Here is a 16,303-nt window from a genome sequence, read left to right on the forward strand (position 1 = left end):
TAAAACTCACACTCTAATATCACAAAAACAATAAAAGATAGAAAACACATGTAAATTCAAGATTTGTAGGTCAAAGTCTCGTGACTCATTTTAAGTTCAAATGAAGTTTGTATCTAAAATTATGTGGAAGCAGTAAATGTTCAAAAAGGTGTGGGTTCACTCACACTCTCCATTCAAATATATGAGTATTTTTCTGTGTCCAGCTGCAGTTACTTATTGTCTCTACACACCTGACAGTACACACGTCAATCAAACTTTCAAAATAAAAGCACACCACACTTGTAAGAAATATACCTCATTTTTAAAAAGCAAAATGATCTGATCCCGACGGGCCAGAGTGCGAGGTCCCGACCAACGCTGCTTGCAGCTTTAATTATTACTAAGGTGCATCATTATTTTGTAAAGATTATCTAAAAAAAAAATGACCTTTTGACGAAATTATGGATTCATTTGACAAAACCAGAAATTGTTGCATCAGTTAACAAATGTTGGAAAATGTTGCAGCAGCAGCAGCCAAACCACAGCAGCAGGTACTTCACTGCTGTGTGTTCAGAGAAATATTTACCCAGCATGTTGATTCTGGTTTTAAACCGCGGACCTTCTCCCTGTGAGGCCGCCTTCCTTGCTCAACACTGAGCCGCTGTCCAAGCATGCGTCAACTCCAGGTCACGCCATTCAAAGGTTAAATACTTTCAAATAACTGGATTCACGTCGCCAGTATTGTCGAATAAGGAGCCTTTATTTTCAGATGTTAGCCGACACCTTCATCAACTCTTTACCCCTTCATCACAGCGTTTCTTTGTTTTTTTTGTCCTTATAATCTGCTAATATCTTTCCCTCCGTCTTATTGTTGCTTGCAGCTTTGTTGATGTTTTCAATCTGTAATTTGAGTTGAAGAGATTCTTTAACCCATTTAGTCTAAAAAACAAGCTATCAGATAGTTTCCCAGTAAAACCATTCTGACTCGAACAGGGTTTAAAACTCAAATCTAAAATCTCCAGCGGTGTTTCCTCTTTATAATTCTGGCCAAAGAGAGTTCTTTAAAGATCTCTCTTTATCTTCGCTGCTTGAAAAACAAACATCCCCTGAAGAAAATGAATGAAATTTTGATGTATTAATGATTTTCTGCTCAATAAGAAAAAAAAAAAAAGTTACAAAACTGAATTTCTCCTAAACGTTGGTGAGTCAGACCTCCACCCACAGACAGCTGGACTCCTGGACTTTTGATCTCAGTATCTTTAAGAAGACATCACAGTCTGAAGTGGTAAACATGAACATGTGCTGTGTACTTCAGTGTACTGACAGCAGTTTACACAATTCTGGAGCACTAAAGTAAAGTAACCATCAATTCTAACCGCAGTGTGTAAAATGTCTGGTGTTGCTTTAAATGCATAAAACCGGGTGATGATGCACCTCTGACCTTAATAAAAACAGACAGATGTGTTCCATGACTCACCGGCTTTTATCTCCAGTTTTTTTTGCTGTCACCAAAAATCCGAATGTAGGTGTTTTTCCACGTCCAACAAACGGAGGATTAAAACACTCGACATGGACTTTAAAAGCTGTGATGTAAATGAAAATGCGCATGCTTTGTATTTTCCTTGAGTGTATGGTTTGGTTTTGTTGTTTTTTGCTGCTATTTATAACAGAATGAAAGCGTCATTGTGGGCTAAGTTAACCATGTTTGTTCCCTTCTGAAAATGTTAAAATCACGGCGTCTCTGCTACGACTGCTGACGCTGTTTTTTTTTTCCTGTCGAAGCTTCAGTGGCTGCGTATCTGACCGGACAGCCCCGTAGCTCCTAGTGTCTCTTAGGTGTCTGACTTTGTTGCCTGTAAAAAAAAGTGAAGTAGTTCCATATTTAGCTCCTGGCAGGAGTTTTAGTCCAGCAGTTAGGATTGGAGAGGGATTTGGCCCAAGACGTGTGGTGGACTGTTTGACTCCGCTGCCAGAGTTTCAGCAGCTTGACTCCAGTTGATGCTGCTGTCCACTAACAGTTCTTTCTGTTAACTACTGCAGCCCACATGCATGGCCTCTTCATCCCTCACTCTTCATCCCTCACTCTTCATCCCTCACTCTTCATCCCTCACCCTTCATCCCTCACTCTTCATCCCTCACTCTTCATCCCTCACTCTTCATGCAGAAGAGCAGCAGCAGAAACGGTAATATACTGTCACACTGTTTGAATTTGGAATAAAAAAGTCAAACCTGTCATTAAACTGAACACTCTGTCTTGCAAAACAGCAATGCATAAAAGAGTATTTTTGAATTTTTGGTGTGACATCAACCTCTATGAAAGAGGAAACATCATCGTTTAGATCTTCAGGACTGAATAAAAAATAATGGGAACAGCTAAAAAAAATCTGAGGCAGGCGTCCATGTGCAACCAAATCCAGAATATAAATACAGGAAACCAGAAACCCTGGCAGAACCCTTTCAATACACTTCACAAAATTCTCAAAAGCCTTTTCAAGCCACACTTGATTTGCTGCATTTGCAAATGAAAAACAGCTCTGATTTGACTCAACTCACCAACTACAAATTTGATCGGATTTGCAGAAGGCAAAACAATTTAAACTGTAATTCTTCAAATGCATCAATCTCACAAAGATACCCAACATGGCATTTCCCTTATTGAGATATGTACTTTAATTATACAGGACAATTATAACTCAAATATACAGAATTCAAATATGGAAAGTTGCATCAGGTTTGGCAACCAACAGGAGAGATAAGTGGCTCCATATCAGCATTGACTCCTCTATTCTATTATCATTCTTATATATACACTCAGAGGTGGTACAGTAACATGTCAGCAGGCTGGCAGGTCTGCCCCCCCTCCCCCCCCCTCCCTCCCCCAGGGATCTGCCACTCAGCGAGGTGTGAGAGACGGCGGCTGGGTGGAGAGAAAGATTTGTGAAGAAGCAAAGCTCGAGAGGCTACTTGTCAAAACAATACGGCAACTCCACCACGAAACCAAGAAGGTGCCAGATGCAAAAAAAAAACCAAAAAGGGCAATGAAAGAATATAACTTCTATACTGTTTATATGAAACCATCTGCTTCAAACAATCCAACAACATGTCATCAGACTTTGATTCAAATGTTGCTGAACTCTGACTGAAATAAACCAGCGAGAAAAGAAAGAGCAAAAAGGCAAATACAGAAAATCCCTCATGTGAAACACAACAGTTTCATGTAGGAACCCGCAGCCGCCGCCGCTCGTAACAAGACGCCGCTTGACAAAATAGAATTTCGAGACCTGTAAGTGTTTCAATTTCCAGAGAAAACAGCAGGTTCTTTCAGTGAAGCAGCTCTGTGTATGAACGTGGTATAATGCTGCAGAACAGAAGATGAAATGAATCAGATGCCAGATGTCAACTTATCAAGGTAGAAACATACAATCACTAACAGTATAAACTCAGACATTCTAACACATTCACCGAATGCCGCCGCGGCCCTCCGTGGCCTTGTGCTTTGCTCAAGGGCACATAGACGAGCACAGAAATGGAAAAACAGTAAGTAAGAGTAAAATAACACCTTGAAGGTTTTGAATTCTTGAGTAGATCTTCAAAACCTTAATATATTCAAACATGAGTTTACATTTCAAAAAGGACTTTTTAGTACAAGATACAGATACTTGTGTGTGTGTGTGTGTGTGTGTGTGTGTGTGTGTGTGTGTGTGTGTGTGTGGGAGCAGGATCGTGTTGTAACAAGGCATCAGATCGTCAGGTCCCAGTGATTAATGCCTTTAATAATGCCACTAGCACACTGAGGGGAAGGATAAAAACACTCCGAGGGACGCAAGGAAGAATAAATTAAACGCACCCTGTGTCCAAGGCCATCAAGCAAACTGCCAACAAGCTTTAATAAGCAACTGAATTATCCAGAAATAGAGGAAGACACACACACACACACACACACACACACACACACACACACACACACACACGAAGCCTGTGGCTGATGACATTAGTAAAAACTGATGTTGATAATCACATTTCACACCTGGTTGCTTCTGACAAAACATCCATCAGGAAAATGAACTACCTTCCTACAGTGTGTGTGTGTGTGTTCACCTGATGAACTGGATTAACCAGCTTTTAGTACAGTATCTGAGGATCCATGACGTGTTTTTTGGAGCCACTAGCTGACTGTTTTGACAATGTTTAGTGACACATACTGCATATTTACTATCTTAATAAGTGTTGTACCTCTAAGTACCTCTTCAGATACCTATCATGGTGTGATGTCTTTGCAATTATCGTGCAGGGATAAGGAGGGACGTTTTATAATATGTGAACTGAAAAGGGGGGAAGTGATGGCAGGAAGGACTTCATCTTGTCAGCTGTTATGTAATAAGGAAATAAATGATCAAAAATAGAGTCTCATACTCCTGAAGGGTTTCACTTGAACACTGAGGTGATGTTGGATAAGAGAGTTATGTACACGTCGAGACCGAACACGTCAAGGAAATGTTGTTGCTGCCAAAAAACGGATCACTTCCTTCAGGGACTTTTTAGAAATATATTGTTGTTTGGTCTGGTTAGCTGCTGTACAACTCTTATCGCCAGAGAAAAACATCATCACTGGTTTCTGCACAACCCCAGATTATGTTCAATGATAACATTGTTGTTTTTTTTCTCCATTCTATTCCAATTGTTGGTTTCTGCAATATCTGCACATAGCAGATCATTATGGTATGGCTAAGGTTAGGGAGAAACCATGGTTGGTTAATGTTTGGACACTAAAACACTTGGTCACAGTTGGGCAAAGATTGTGGTTTTGGTTAAACGCGGATGTTACTGTTATCTAAAGTTACAGACCAAAATATCAACACGGAAGTTCAGTGAAAGCTACAGTCTCCATGGCGACATTAGTAACACTATCCAATCACATTGTGTAACAAAATATGACGGTGTCCATGACATAACAAAATTCTCCAGGTGCAGCGACGTGAAATGAAAACGCTGAGCTACTTTTTGTTTTGTTGAAAATAAATCATTTCTGTCAAGTGACCCGACTATAAATCACCTTCAGATCAGGGACTGAAGCTGCTGCGAATCATGACAACTACTGACGCAGCAGAGTGTCTCTTTTCTATTCAAAATCTGGTCCAGTCTTTGTCTTCTACAAATACTCTGCAAAGGTTTTATGCACTTTAGATGTTCAGATTCTTCAGGGAGGCGTCTGATCATCTGAACATCCGTCCAGAGTCATGAAGAACTATCTTCATCTATAAGAAGAACAAGGAGTCCTGCAGCAGATGGTCTCTGATCTCATGGAGTCAGTCTGGGATTAACATGAAGACACAGAAGAAGATGCAGGAACAACCGACCTGCTGAGAACCTGAAACACTGAGGACTGCTGCTGTTTGAAAGTCAAAGCTTCTCACAGCAACATATTGATTTACTTTCTGCTGTTTAACTTTGTATGAACTGATCAATAAAAACTATTCATGACATTATTTTTGTAAGCATCCTCACTTTACTTTTACTGCCTAAAACTTTTGCATAGTATGTGTCTAACATGATGCTATTTGACTGATTACATATCTGCTATAAAACTGATTAATACTAAATTGGTTTTCTGTGAGAACCCAAACAGATTTTAAGGTGACTCATTTCTCCTTACAGGCGTGTTTGAATATGTTTTATTAGAGGAAGCAGTTTCTGTGGCTGTTTCATTATAATATTTCAAGGAGAAACACTGAACAGCTGAAGGAATCTTAAATACTGAGAAAATATCAGCTTTTGGCTTCAACTCCCATCAAAAAACAGGTTTTCAAAAGTACCAAATTACCAGAAATTTAATATGTCTCCAACTATGTACGTAATATATAAGTGTAAGGCATAAAATAATAATAGCAGCGGTGATTATCCTCTATGTGTGTGACAGAGAGCAGATACACCAGAGAACACCAACAAAGCCAAACTACTGGTATTGATTCAGGTCAGAGAATGAAGACAAAGAGAGAGAGACAACAGGACTGGTTAAAGTTCCTGAGATGAGTAATGAAAAGAGAAATGAGGTAAAGGGAGAAAGAGATGTGTTCTACTTTCCTTCTAGTGGAAGTTTCAGCCATTATGTTTGCCCTCCACAAAGTCATTTAATCCACAGAATGAGAATAAAAGGGTTTGCTCTGGAGAGAGAGAGAGAGAGCAGGAACGAGGACGAGGGAGGATGCAATTACATACATACGTCTCGTATCACCGGTTGTTCTTGTGTTTAATTAGTGTGTTTGTTAAACAACCAGCTTCACTGGGATAGGATTACTCCAGTGTTAATCATCCGGGATGTTTTTACCCAGAGAGGTCTCCTCCTCTCCAGAACAAACGGACCTGGAGATTACAGGTAAAAACACTGAATAAAACTGTTTCACCTAAAAAAAATGTTTCTCCGACGATGTTCGGCGACCACCGGACGTCCGGTACGGGCTGTTAGCCGAGCTGCTGCTAACACTTGTTCGGTTTATTTCTCTTATAACTTTAGATTCAGACGTTCGGCAGGTTTCTCCCACCGAATTATCCGCAGAGGTCTCCTCCTCTCCAGAAACAAACGTACACGCAGATTAAAATCATTAAAATACTAATTAAAGCTGTTTCACCTAAAAAATAAAAAAAAAATCAATATTTCTCCGATGATGTTTGGTGACCACCGGACTTCCTGGAAGGTTGTTAGCCGAGCTGCTGCTAACGTTTGTCCCGTTTATTTCTCTGATAACTTAAGATCCAGACGTCCAATGACTAAAATCCTTCTTCCGGCTAAAAGATATAGTTAAAAACAACTAAATTTATCATGAAAATGTGGCTTAAAACTGAATAAAAGTCCATTTATAACAGTTTGTGTGGAACAACCACAACGCCGATGTATTATCTTGTATGTGTGTAAGTTACTCTTTGGTAGACGCCATTGTAGCGGACAAACACAGCGCCGCCGTATGCATCTGGTGCGTGTTTACTCTTTGGTAGAGGAGGTATGACGCCATCGACAGGCGACCAAATGAAACGGTCTGTTACTTTGATTAAATTACAGATTTCTCTGAGTTTGAACATTGTTGGAAACATTTGGGATAATGTAAGAACACAACTCAACAACATATATAACATAGGTCTAGTTGTTTTTAGACATTTTCATGTGGAATAATTACATATTATAGCTTTAACACAGCAGAAATAATTTCAACCACCTCACATTCAATCATCATTCAACATACAAGACATGATGATTAAATGTAGCTCATTACTGGGGATGTGAAGGTGAGTTCAAACCTGTAACTGGTGCTGTGTGTCTCTTAACTTTCAAACTACATGTGAAACCACCAGCTGCAGTTTTTTCTCCGGAGGCGCTGAAGAATATTTACTGCAGAAAATCACTAAATGAAGTATAAGCAGGCGAGGCGGGTTGAGGGAAAGTGGGAACATCAGGTAAGTCGATACACCTTTTTACACAAACATGTGTGATGTATTTCCACAGGGTATAGATTAGTTCTCACCACTGTCAACAATCTCTCAACCAAGTGTGAAAACACAGTATTCAGTCATCGTCTCTGACACGTCTTTTGTCTTTTTTTGTAACGACAGAGATTCAGATTTCAGAGACAAAAGAAAGAGAATCAGAGGGATGATGATGATGTCAGTGACTGCTCACAATCTGACAGAACAATCCAGAGAAGAGTCTCTTTGCAGAATGACTCCAGTATTTTTTTTGGGAGTTATGTCTTATTTCATTATGAGGGGATGCAGCCACATCACTAAAACGGAATCCAGTAGAGCAAACAACACAAGCAGGATAATAATCAAGACAGGTTGTAAACAAATCCCCCAGTGTATCCCAATTATCTGAACCAATTACACTGGAACTGGAAAAAAAGTGAACAAACATAAATGTCAAACTGATACATGAATTAGTGCAGAAACACATATTTAGAACGTCGTGTCTGGATAATGATGTTTACGTCCACTGGTGTGTTCGTTTCCAAATGAAGAGATTAAATCATATGTTCAAACGATGACGTCTGTGACAGCTCGTTCTTCACCGTGGAAACAGCTTTGACAACACAGTCTCACATCTCAACGTCCACTTACTGTCTTTTTCTTGACCTTTTAACCATCACATGGTCAACAATGAGGACTGTGAGCTCATGAAAGGTTCCCGGCTGGAATCGATCATACTAACTATGAACAGTGCTTGTCTGTAATTTATACAGTATAGTTATGTATTTAAGCTTGCTTATATTTGTTTAGATGTATGTCTGTATCTGTATTTAGTCTTGTTGTCAGAAAATGGTAAAAAATGTCAATCAGTGACGTCCTCAAATATCTTGTTTTGTCCACAACACAAAGATATTCAGTTTATTATCATAAAAGGACTAAAGAAACCAGAAAATATTCACATTTAAGAAGCTGGAGTCAGAGAATTTGGAAATGTTCTTCTTAAAAAATGACTCAAAATGATCAGTTATCAAAATAGTTGGCGATTAATTTTAATAGTTAGCAACTAATGAATGAATCGTTGCAGCTCTAATCTGTATCATTTGTTCTCTGCATTTTCTTTAAGAACACTGAGAGTTAACGTGTGTCAATAGTAGTTGATTCTGACATTGTTGTTATACTGTAGGATATATGTCTTCACCACTGAGTCACCAGGATGGATGTGAGTTAAATGTGATCATCAGTGAGAGGAACGATGGTGAAACCTGCAGACTGAGAGCCTCTTAATTTTATTTTTAACGTCAAGGTTTCCAGGAAAAAGGTTGTTCCAGTGTTTAGGGCTGCAGTCTGCTGGTCGACTGGTCGATTAGTTGGTTGATATGCTCTCGTCCGACCAAATTCTCATTGGTCGAATAATTGTTGTGTTACTTTCATAAGGAGAAAAGTTCTACATCAACAACCTTCCAGGATTAATCCATTATTTCCTGCGGCGGGAGGAACAGACTAACAAATTACCTGAAAACACCCTCGTTGTTTTCACAACTTTGAACTCGCCAAAACTAACGGAGACTGCTGGGTCTGACTCCGGTACGTGAGTCAACCTCTGTGTTGTTGCCTGGGAAACTATTGGTAGCGTAACTCCATTAAGGAATACGACATTGTGTAGTATGTTTGTGTAGCGAGCGGGGAAAGAGTGGCAGAGAGGTGACGGTGGATACGAGCGGAGCAGAGGAAAAGATTAGTAGTAAGTTGTCAGTCTGGCAGTAAATGTACAGCACAGACTACAGTGTGTCAGTTAATAAATGCTAAAAAGTCACGTCTGTTGTTTCTCCAAGTGCTGGAAAAGTGAAGGAGGTTTGCTCCAAAGTTAGCACTGTTTCACTAACACTGTTTGGAGGAGGTGACGTCAGATTTTAGCATCTTCACTAAAGCTACCCAACGCTCTTTATTTAAATACTTTATTTCAGTATGACGAGCATCATTTCCATTTATTTCCATAGTTGTACTAAACATATTTGACAGATGTGGGTGCACATGTGTACGTATAGACTCCTGAAAGGTTGACGTGGGCTTAAACTGAGGTTAATGGCGTTTATAGAAGAAGGTTTAGATTGTGTTTAGAGTTACAGGCTGGCGGTGGAAGGTCCCCACAAGGATTTTAACATTATAAGTACGTGGGTGTTCGTGTTCAGCCAATTAAGTTTCCAGCTCAGCTTCTCTAACCACATGCACTGGCAGAGTGTGTGTGTGTGTGTGTGTATGATTACGTGTTGCAGTCCTCAGAGAGTCGCCTGGACAGCTCCCTAACTAAGATGAATCACCCAGCCAGGCCTCTGGGTGACCAGCAGGCCTTGCGGGACACGTGGCCCAGATTACAGCAGCGTCTGTGGGGACGGAGCGAGCCACGCATGCCGACACCTCCTCCTCCTCCTCCTCCTCCTCCTCCTCCTCCTCCTCCTCCTCCTCCTCCTCCTCCTCCTCCCACCACCTCCTCCTGGATCCTGACACACTGCCCTCTTCTCCCTTCATCAACTCCTTCCTCCCTCTTTCCTCCTCATTTCCTGACACGCCAGTCCCTCCTGAAGACCTTCTTATACTTGATTTATTCTCTTTCCTCCTCCTCCTCCTCCTCCTCCTCCTCCTCCCTCTTCAATCCTCACACTCTCACTTCCGTTCTTCCATCCATGACACCTCATCTTCTCTCTACATCTCATGCAATGATTAGCTGATTAATTGATAAGTCCTAATAATTGATTCATCATTTTGAGTCATTTTTTTTTTAAAGGAAAAATGTTAAAGTTCTGTTGTTACAGCTTCTTAAAAGTCATATTTTTTGGTTTCTTTAGTCTAATATGATGACATGAAGACATTTTTGGTTGCATCAACATTTTTCACCATTTTCAAACATTTTATAGATCAAACTACTAATTGATTAATTGGGAAAATAATCGATTAATAGATAATGAAACCTTTTCAATGTGAACTTGTGTGTGTGTGTCTTTGTTGATCCTATATTGGAACCAGCAGCTGCATCACTGTCACTCTGAGCTGTTTGTTCCTGCTGTACATTAATATATGAATATAATAATATGTTGCAGTATCCTTAATAATAATAATGGTAATAACTGTCATTTTCTTCATATTAAATATTAAACCAATATTATCATGAACAGTTTGATACGGCACATACCTTATAGGAGGTAATATTAATCTATTGTTGAGATGAGGAGCATTATTAATGAGTGAAATATTAATGAGTAAATAGTTATTTAAGAGTTATAACCAACTGACAATTAGTGTTTTTTAAGTGTTGAAATGGGTTAACACGATTTTATAAAAGTTAAACTTGTCGTCCCAAATAAGAGACAGTTACAGTCCTGTTGTCTTCGGGTCAAATTTGACCCGTTTTCAATGGTTTTTATAACAGAAATATGGATTTCTTTCATCTAACTCCCTGAAAATCACATGGATGGTTCCATAACACACACTTTACAAGTAAAAGTAATGATTACATTGAATTTTGGGTGTTTTATTAAAATTTATAGCATCTGTGGACTTTTGTCCTCCCGAGTCAAAATTGACCCAAGAGGACATCAGGAGGGTTAATAAACTGCAGTTATGTTAGATGACATCTATCATTACACTATGTTTATGATGCCAAATACTTCCTGGAGTGCAAAACTTCCTAAAGAGAATATGCAAAAAATCACTTAAAGTCACTTTAAGGAACATGTGATCCACAGCTGCATATCAGGACCATCATCATCATCAGTCAGCTGTTTTAACTCTACGCTGATCAGGAGCATCTGAAATATGTCGTTACCATCATAAAGTTCTCAAGAGCTTTAAAAGTGTTTCTCTGCTTTTCCTGGTGAGATAAATGCAGAGCGTGTTGACCTAATGTTATGCTGAGTGCTGTCTTTATTTTTAATGTTTATTTCAGGCACAAAAAATCATCATGTTTCTTATTTTTGTCTATTTCAAATAGCATTAAAAAGGAGCCCCGGAGCGTGATATTTCATGAATTAATGAATCCATGCAGGCAGAATGTGGACGGAGTGAATCTATACGACTGTCTCGGTATCAGCTGAATGAGACCCGTTTGGAGGCTGCAGCCCTGACAGCTGTATTGAAGAGGCTTAGGCAACACACACACACACACACACACACACACACACACACACACACACACACAGAGCACTCTGAGGAGGTGACAGCTTTCAGTGGTTAAGAAGCCTGCTGTTGTGTGAATGGTTGCTCTTGTCCTCCTCTCAACTCTCTGTCAAAGTCTCTTTCTCTCAATCTCTCTCTGGGTTTAATAACTCGCCCCGGGGAGGGAAAAACACGGGATGAACGGTGGCAGAAAAAAATAAACATCTGCTTGAGAAGACAAACTGTGAATAATTAAAGCAAAGCATACATGCAGGAGAGGAGAGCAGGAAACTATTTTATACTCTTTTATACACAGAAAGAGGAAATAAACAAAGTGTTTAATGTCACGACGGCGTCTCCGTTTGCATAGTTTATCCAGCGGAGCAGACTGAACTCTGAGTTACAACAGCAGGAAACATTCCTGACATTCACTAAGGTGTGAAACCAACAGAACGCCTCGGGAGGAGGAATATTTATCAAGGTAAGATGGTTTTACATGGAGACGACTCTCTTCTACATACATCTGAATATTATGGAAATCCTGCTAGAGTTTGACCTCAGCAGTTGGGTGGTGGATGATAACTGTATGAATACATTCGCTCCAACAGCAACATTTTTTCCCTGGGTCACCGTGATGTTATAGAGGCGGCGAGGTGGAGGTGGGGGGGGGGGGGGGGTTCCTCCCACAATGTGCCTCCCAAGAATACCTTTTACTGTCCGAAATAATTAAACTCCGATTCCCCCCCCCTCAACTACCAGAGAGTGCTGCAGGTGAAGCTGTTTGAATGTTAATCAGACTGGATGGAGGAATAGAAAGGAGGAGGAGGAGAAATCAACTCCTGAGTGGATGTGGTGCTCCCACCTGTCAGCTGTGATAAAACACAAAAGGACACAACACAAACACTCACTCAGCCTTCTTTTAGGATCTGCTGCTGCTGCTGCTGCTGCTAGCGCTAAAAAAAAACCAAAAACACATGATGGAGGAAGAGGAAGGCTGAAGGAAGGCTGGTCTGGATACTGTGTCTGCTTCATGTCCTCCAGTGACGGAGTGAGAGATGTCAACATGAATGAACTACAACAGGATGCACTGACCTGACTTCAACACATGCAGAACATTATTATACACTCTGCAAACGCTCCTAGATATTCTGTACACACATAAACAAACAGGACTCTCAGATTATTGTTTTTAATTTGCTGAGAGGAATAAAATGATGTTGGGAATCACTGTGTTTCTATTCGATATGTGATGGATTTATATGCAATATAAACACCGACTGCAGCCTCAGAGACTTTGTGTCTTCTCCAAATGCAAAGCAGCCTCTCTCTCTCTCTCCTCTCCTCTCTCGTCCGTATCCAAAACTAAAAAAATTTGCTTATTATTTGAATACATTAAACAAATCTTTAAGAGATCAGAGCCTTTTGTCAGGCTTCAGGTTTCACGCTGTGACAGCCGCACCATCCGCAGCAAACAACATTTATTTTTGGGGGGTGTAACATTTGTTTGTGCGTTTGACGAAAAACAAATATTTTCCACTGTGTTCAATTTAATCTTGGTGTCTTTTCAGCTGCTGCTGCTGCAATTTCACACAGCCTGCATCCACGCTGCTAAAATACATCGTTTTCATATTTATCTGCTGTAATTCAGGGGTAGACTTGCTTCCTTATACAGCTAAAGCACCTTTTCATTACAGCTGACATGATAAGTGAGTGTAGAACTAAAGATTTAACAATGCATCAGGATAACTAATATTAAAACCACCACTGACACACAAAGCAGAAGAAATCCAGCCCCGCTGAGATAATGTCAATCATAATGAGGGACCGAGCCCAAAAGGCAGAGGACTGCTGTAAAACCTCTGCCTAAGGGCGAAGACTACTATCGTTTTTCATGTGTTTGTTTCTTTGTTTCTTTATTATTACGCCACTTAAACCCTAAAGTGCCAAAATGTGCTCTCTAGCACCATCCATGTAACTAAAATGGCCATCAAGACCTACAAATCATACACCGACACCCCTGACCTAAATCGAACAGGAAGTCCACAATTAGCCTTTCAAAATAAGACTTTGCCCCAATTTTGCCCCCTGAACAAACGCCCTCCTCTCCAACTGCTCCTGGTGATGTCACTCCCTCAGTGCTGTGAAACATTCAGCAATACACACTCATTATAAAATCACAGGAGGAGCAAGAAAAGACTTTAAAACTCACACTCTAATATCTCAAAAACAATAAAAGATAGAAAAAACATGTAAATTCAAGATTTGTAGGTCAAAGTCTCGTGACTCATTTAAAGTTCAAATGAAGTTTGTATCTAAAACTATGTGGAAGCAGTAAATGTTCAAACAGGTGTGGGTTCACTCACACTCTCCATTCAAATATATGAGTCTGTGTCCAGCTGCAGTTACTTATTGTCTCTACACACTGACAGTACACATGTCAATCAAACTTTCAAAATAAAAGCACACCACACTTGTAAGAAATATTCCTCATTTTTAAAAAGCAAACTGATCTGATCCCGCCGGGCCAGAGTGCGAGGTCCCGACCAACGCTGCTCGCAGCTTTAATAATTTGACAGACACTCATGCATGTGCGTGCACACACAAGCAATGAGAATCAACTTAACCTCAACACTGAGTCTGTTTATTTATTTATTACATCTGCTTTTCTTTTTTCCACTGATGCTTCTTGCTAGCGTGCTACACCCTTCGCTGCTGTAACGCTGCAGACCTTCCCCGCTGTGGGATTAATAAAGGATTATTTTATCTCATCTTAACTTATCTTATCTGAACTCTTGATAATACTTCCACTCCTCTCCCTTGTGACATAGTCGGCGCTGACTCTGCATACTTTTGACAGTCAGCTCTTTTGACGGCGCTGCTGCTGCTGCTGCTATGGAAATGAAGAAGACCGGGAGGAAAGTGAATTTACATAGAAAATTGCCGTCTCGGTAGGAAAGTTAGGGGGGGGGGGGGGGGGGGGGGGGGGGGGGGGGGGTGGTGCACGTTTTGGATGGGCTGAGGGGATGAAAACTGCAAGGTGAGCAACAAGCAGCCGGTCATTTTGTCAGAATACATATCAATACACCTATTAATATCAACTTATTGTACTAAACTACCTACAGCAGACAGAGGACATGACCCCGATGGAGGAACATCGTGTTAATCTTAATGCCGTCATGCTGTCAGGAAAGATAAACGTCTAAATCTGAAGAATGATGCATTCTGAATAATGAGACAAATATAAAACAGTCATAGGAACTTGCATGTAACAGTTTTATAACACTGTCCAAGAGAGCGATGAAGTGAGCAGACTGATGGGAGGAGGATGGGAATCTGTTCAGACGGAATATCTCATATCCAGACTGAGTCCCAGCTGAGGCAGACTCCAGTTCACACCTGGCATTCAGATGCATCTGTAGTGGCCACTTGTGATTGGATTTGCTTCCCTGCCCCCACATTTGATTTTATCTGTTTGTGTGGAGGGAAAAAAAAATGCAACTGCTGACAAACAGAAAACTACACATTTGAGCTCAGGACGTGCAGCTGCAGAGGAGGATTGTGGGGGGAAATGTGCATTCTGGATAAAACTACAGCGGAGGGAACGATGTCTCTGTTCTGACATCAGTGGAGCAAATGTCCTCATTGATCAGGAAAACGTACACACGGCTACAACTGTTTGTAACTGTAAGGTGTGATTGGAGGGGACTACAGCAGCTGGGTTTATGTGTATGTTAGCAGTTGCCATGGAAACGTCAGCGTTTGACATGAACACAATGGAAGCTGACACATTCATGATCAAAGAAACTCCTATAATGAGAGGTTTTCCTAATCAGAACACCTCACTTAACCTGCTGGATGATCAGTTAACAAGAGGAACAAGAAGTGATGATCTGCACATAATCACCACATTAGCAACAAAGTCTGTCAACACATCACTGACTGACGGCGTCCTGTTGTCCCCGGAGACGGGAGGAAACCGGTCCGTCCACCCCCTCAGTCTCAAACAGCTGGCAGGACCTCGCAAATAAGGTTAAAAACACAGCGCTGTGATGCTGTGTGTGAGTTTATCAGCTTAAGAAAACATTTAGATCATTTCAATATGTATTATGATCTTTTTTTTTAAGTTATAATCTAAACCTTAAACACTTATCAAACACAGCTTGTACGTGATGCAGTTCTATATCCGCAGGCACCGCGGTTAATCTGCAGATTGGGCGGGTCGGATCATAGAAATTAACATTCTGATTAATAGCAGATGGGTCACGGGTGGTGAAATAACACATCATTAGTGAGGAAAATACTAATTCCATTCTCTGAAATGTGAACATAGCAGAGAGCAGAGCTGCAGTCCACAGCTTCGGTTTTTTTTTCCCCATCAGGCACGAATTGATGACTCACAGCTAAGCAAACTAACAACGGGGAATATTAAGAAGTATACAGACACTAATGACAATTATTTCTACAATTATACAAGAGAGATTGCTGGAGGAACTGGTGCACTCAGCACGCTACAATCTCTCCAGACCACATGGGTTATCAGGAGCAGGAACGAGGCCTCAGCAGGCAGCTGACATAGAGCATAAATATGAAACTGTATTGCAAAGACACAGTTCACCATGGAAACTTTAACACTTAGTGAAAGCAGCATCTCTAATCTTCAAAGTAAATCGTTAAAGAAAACACATCATTGGGGGTGGATCCGGTGATTTAAAGACCCCCG

At 40.6% G+C, this 16,303-nt stretch overlaps 1 protein-coding gene across 1 annotated transcript in view; it reads right to left on the reverse strand.

Moving 5' to 3' along the window:
- Window positions 1-16,303, reverse strand: part of man1a1 (mannosidase, alpha, class 1A, member 1) — a 145,506-nt gene that overhangs the window by 40,169 nt on the left and 89,034 nt on the right. The gene's annotated exons all lie outside the window — the stretch shown is intronic.

Source organism: Thunnus albacares, chromosome 16 (assembly GCF_914725855.1).
Source record: "Thunnus albacares chromosome 16, fThuAlb1.1, whole genome shotgun sequence".
NCBI classification, from domain to species: domain Eukaryota; kingdom Metazoa; phylum Chordata; class Actinopteri; order Scombriformes; family Scombridae; genus Thunnus; species Thunnus albacares.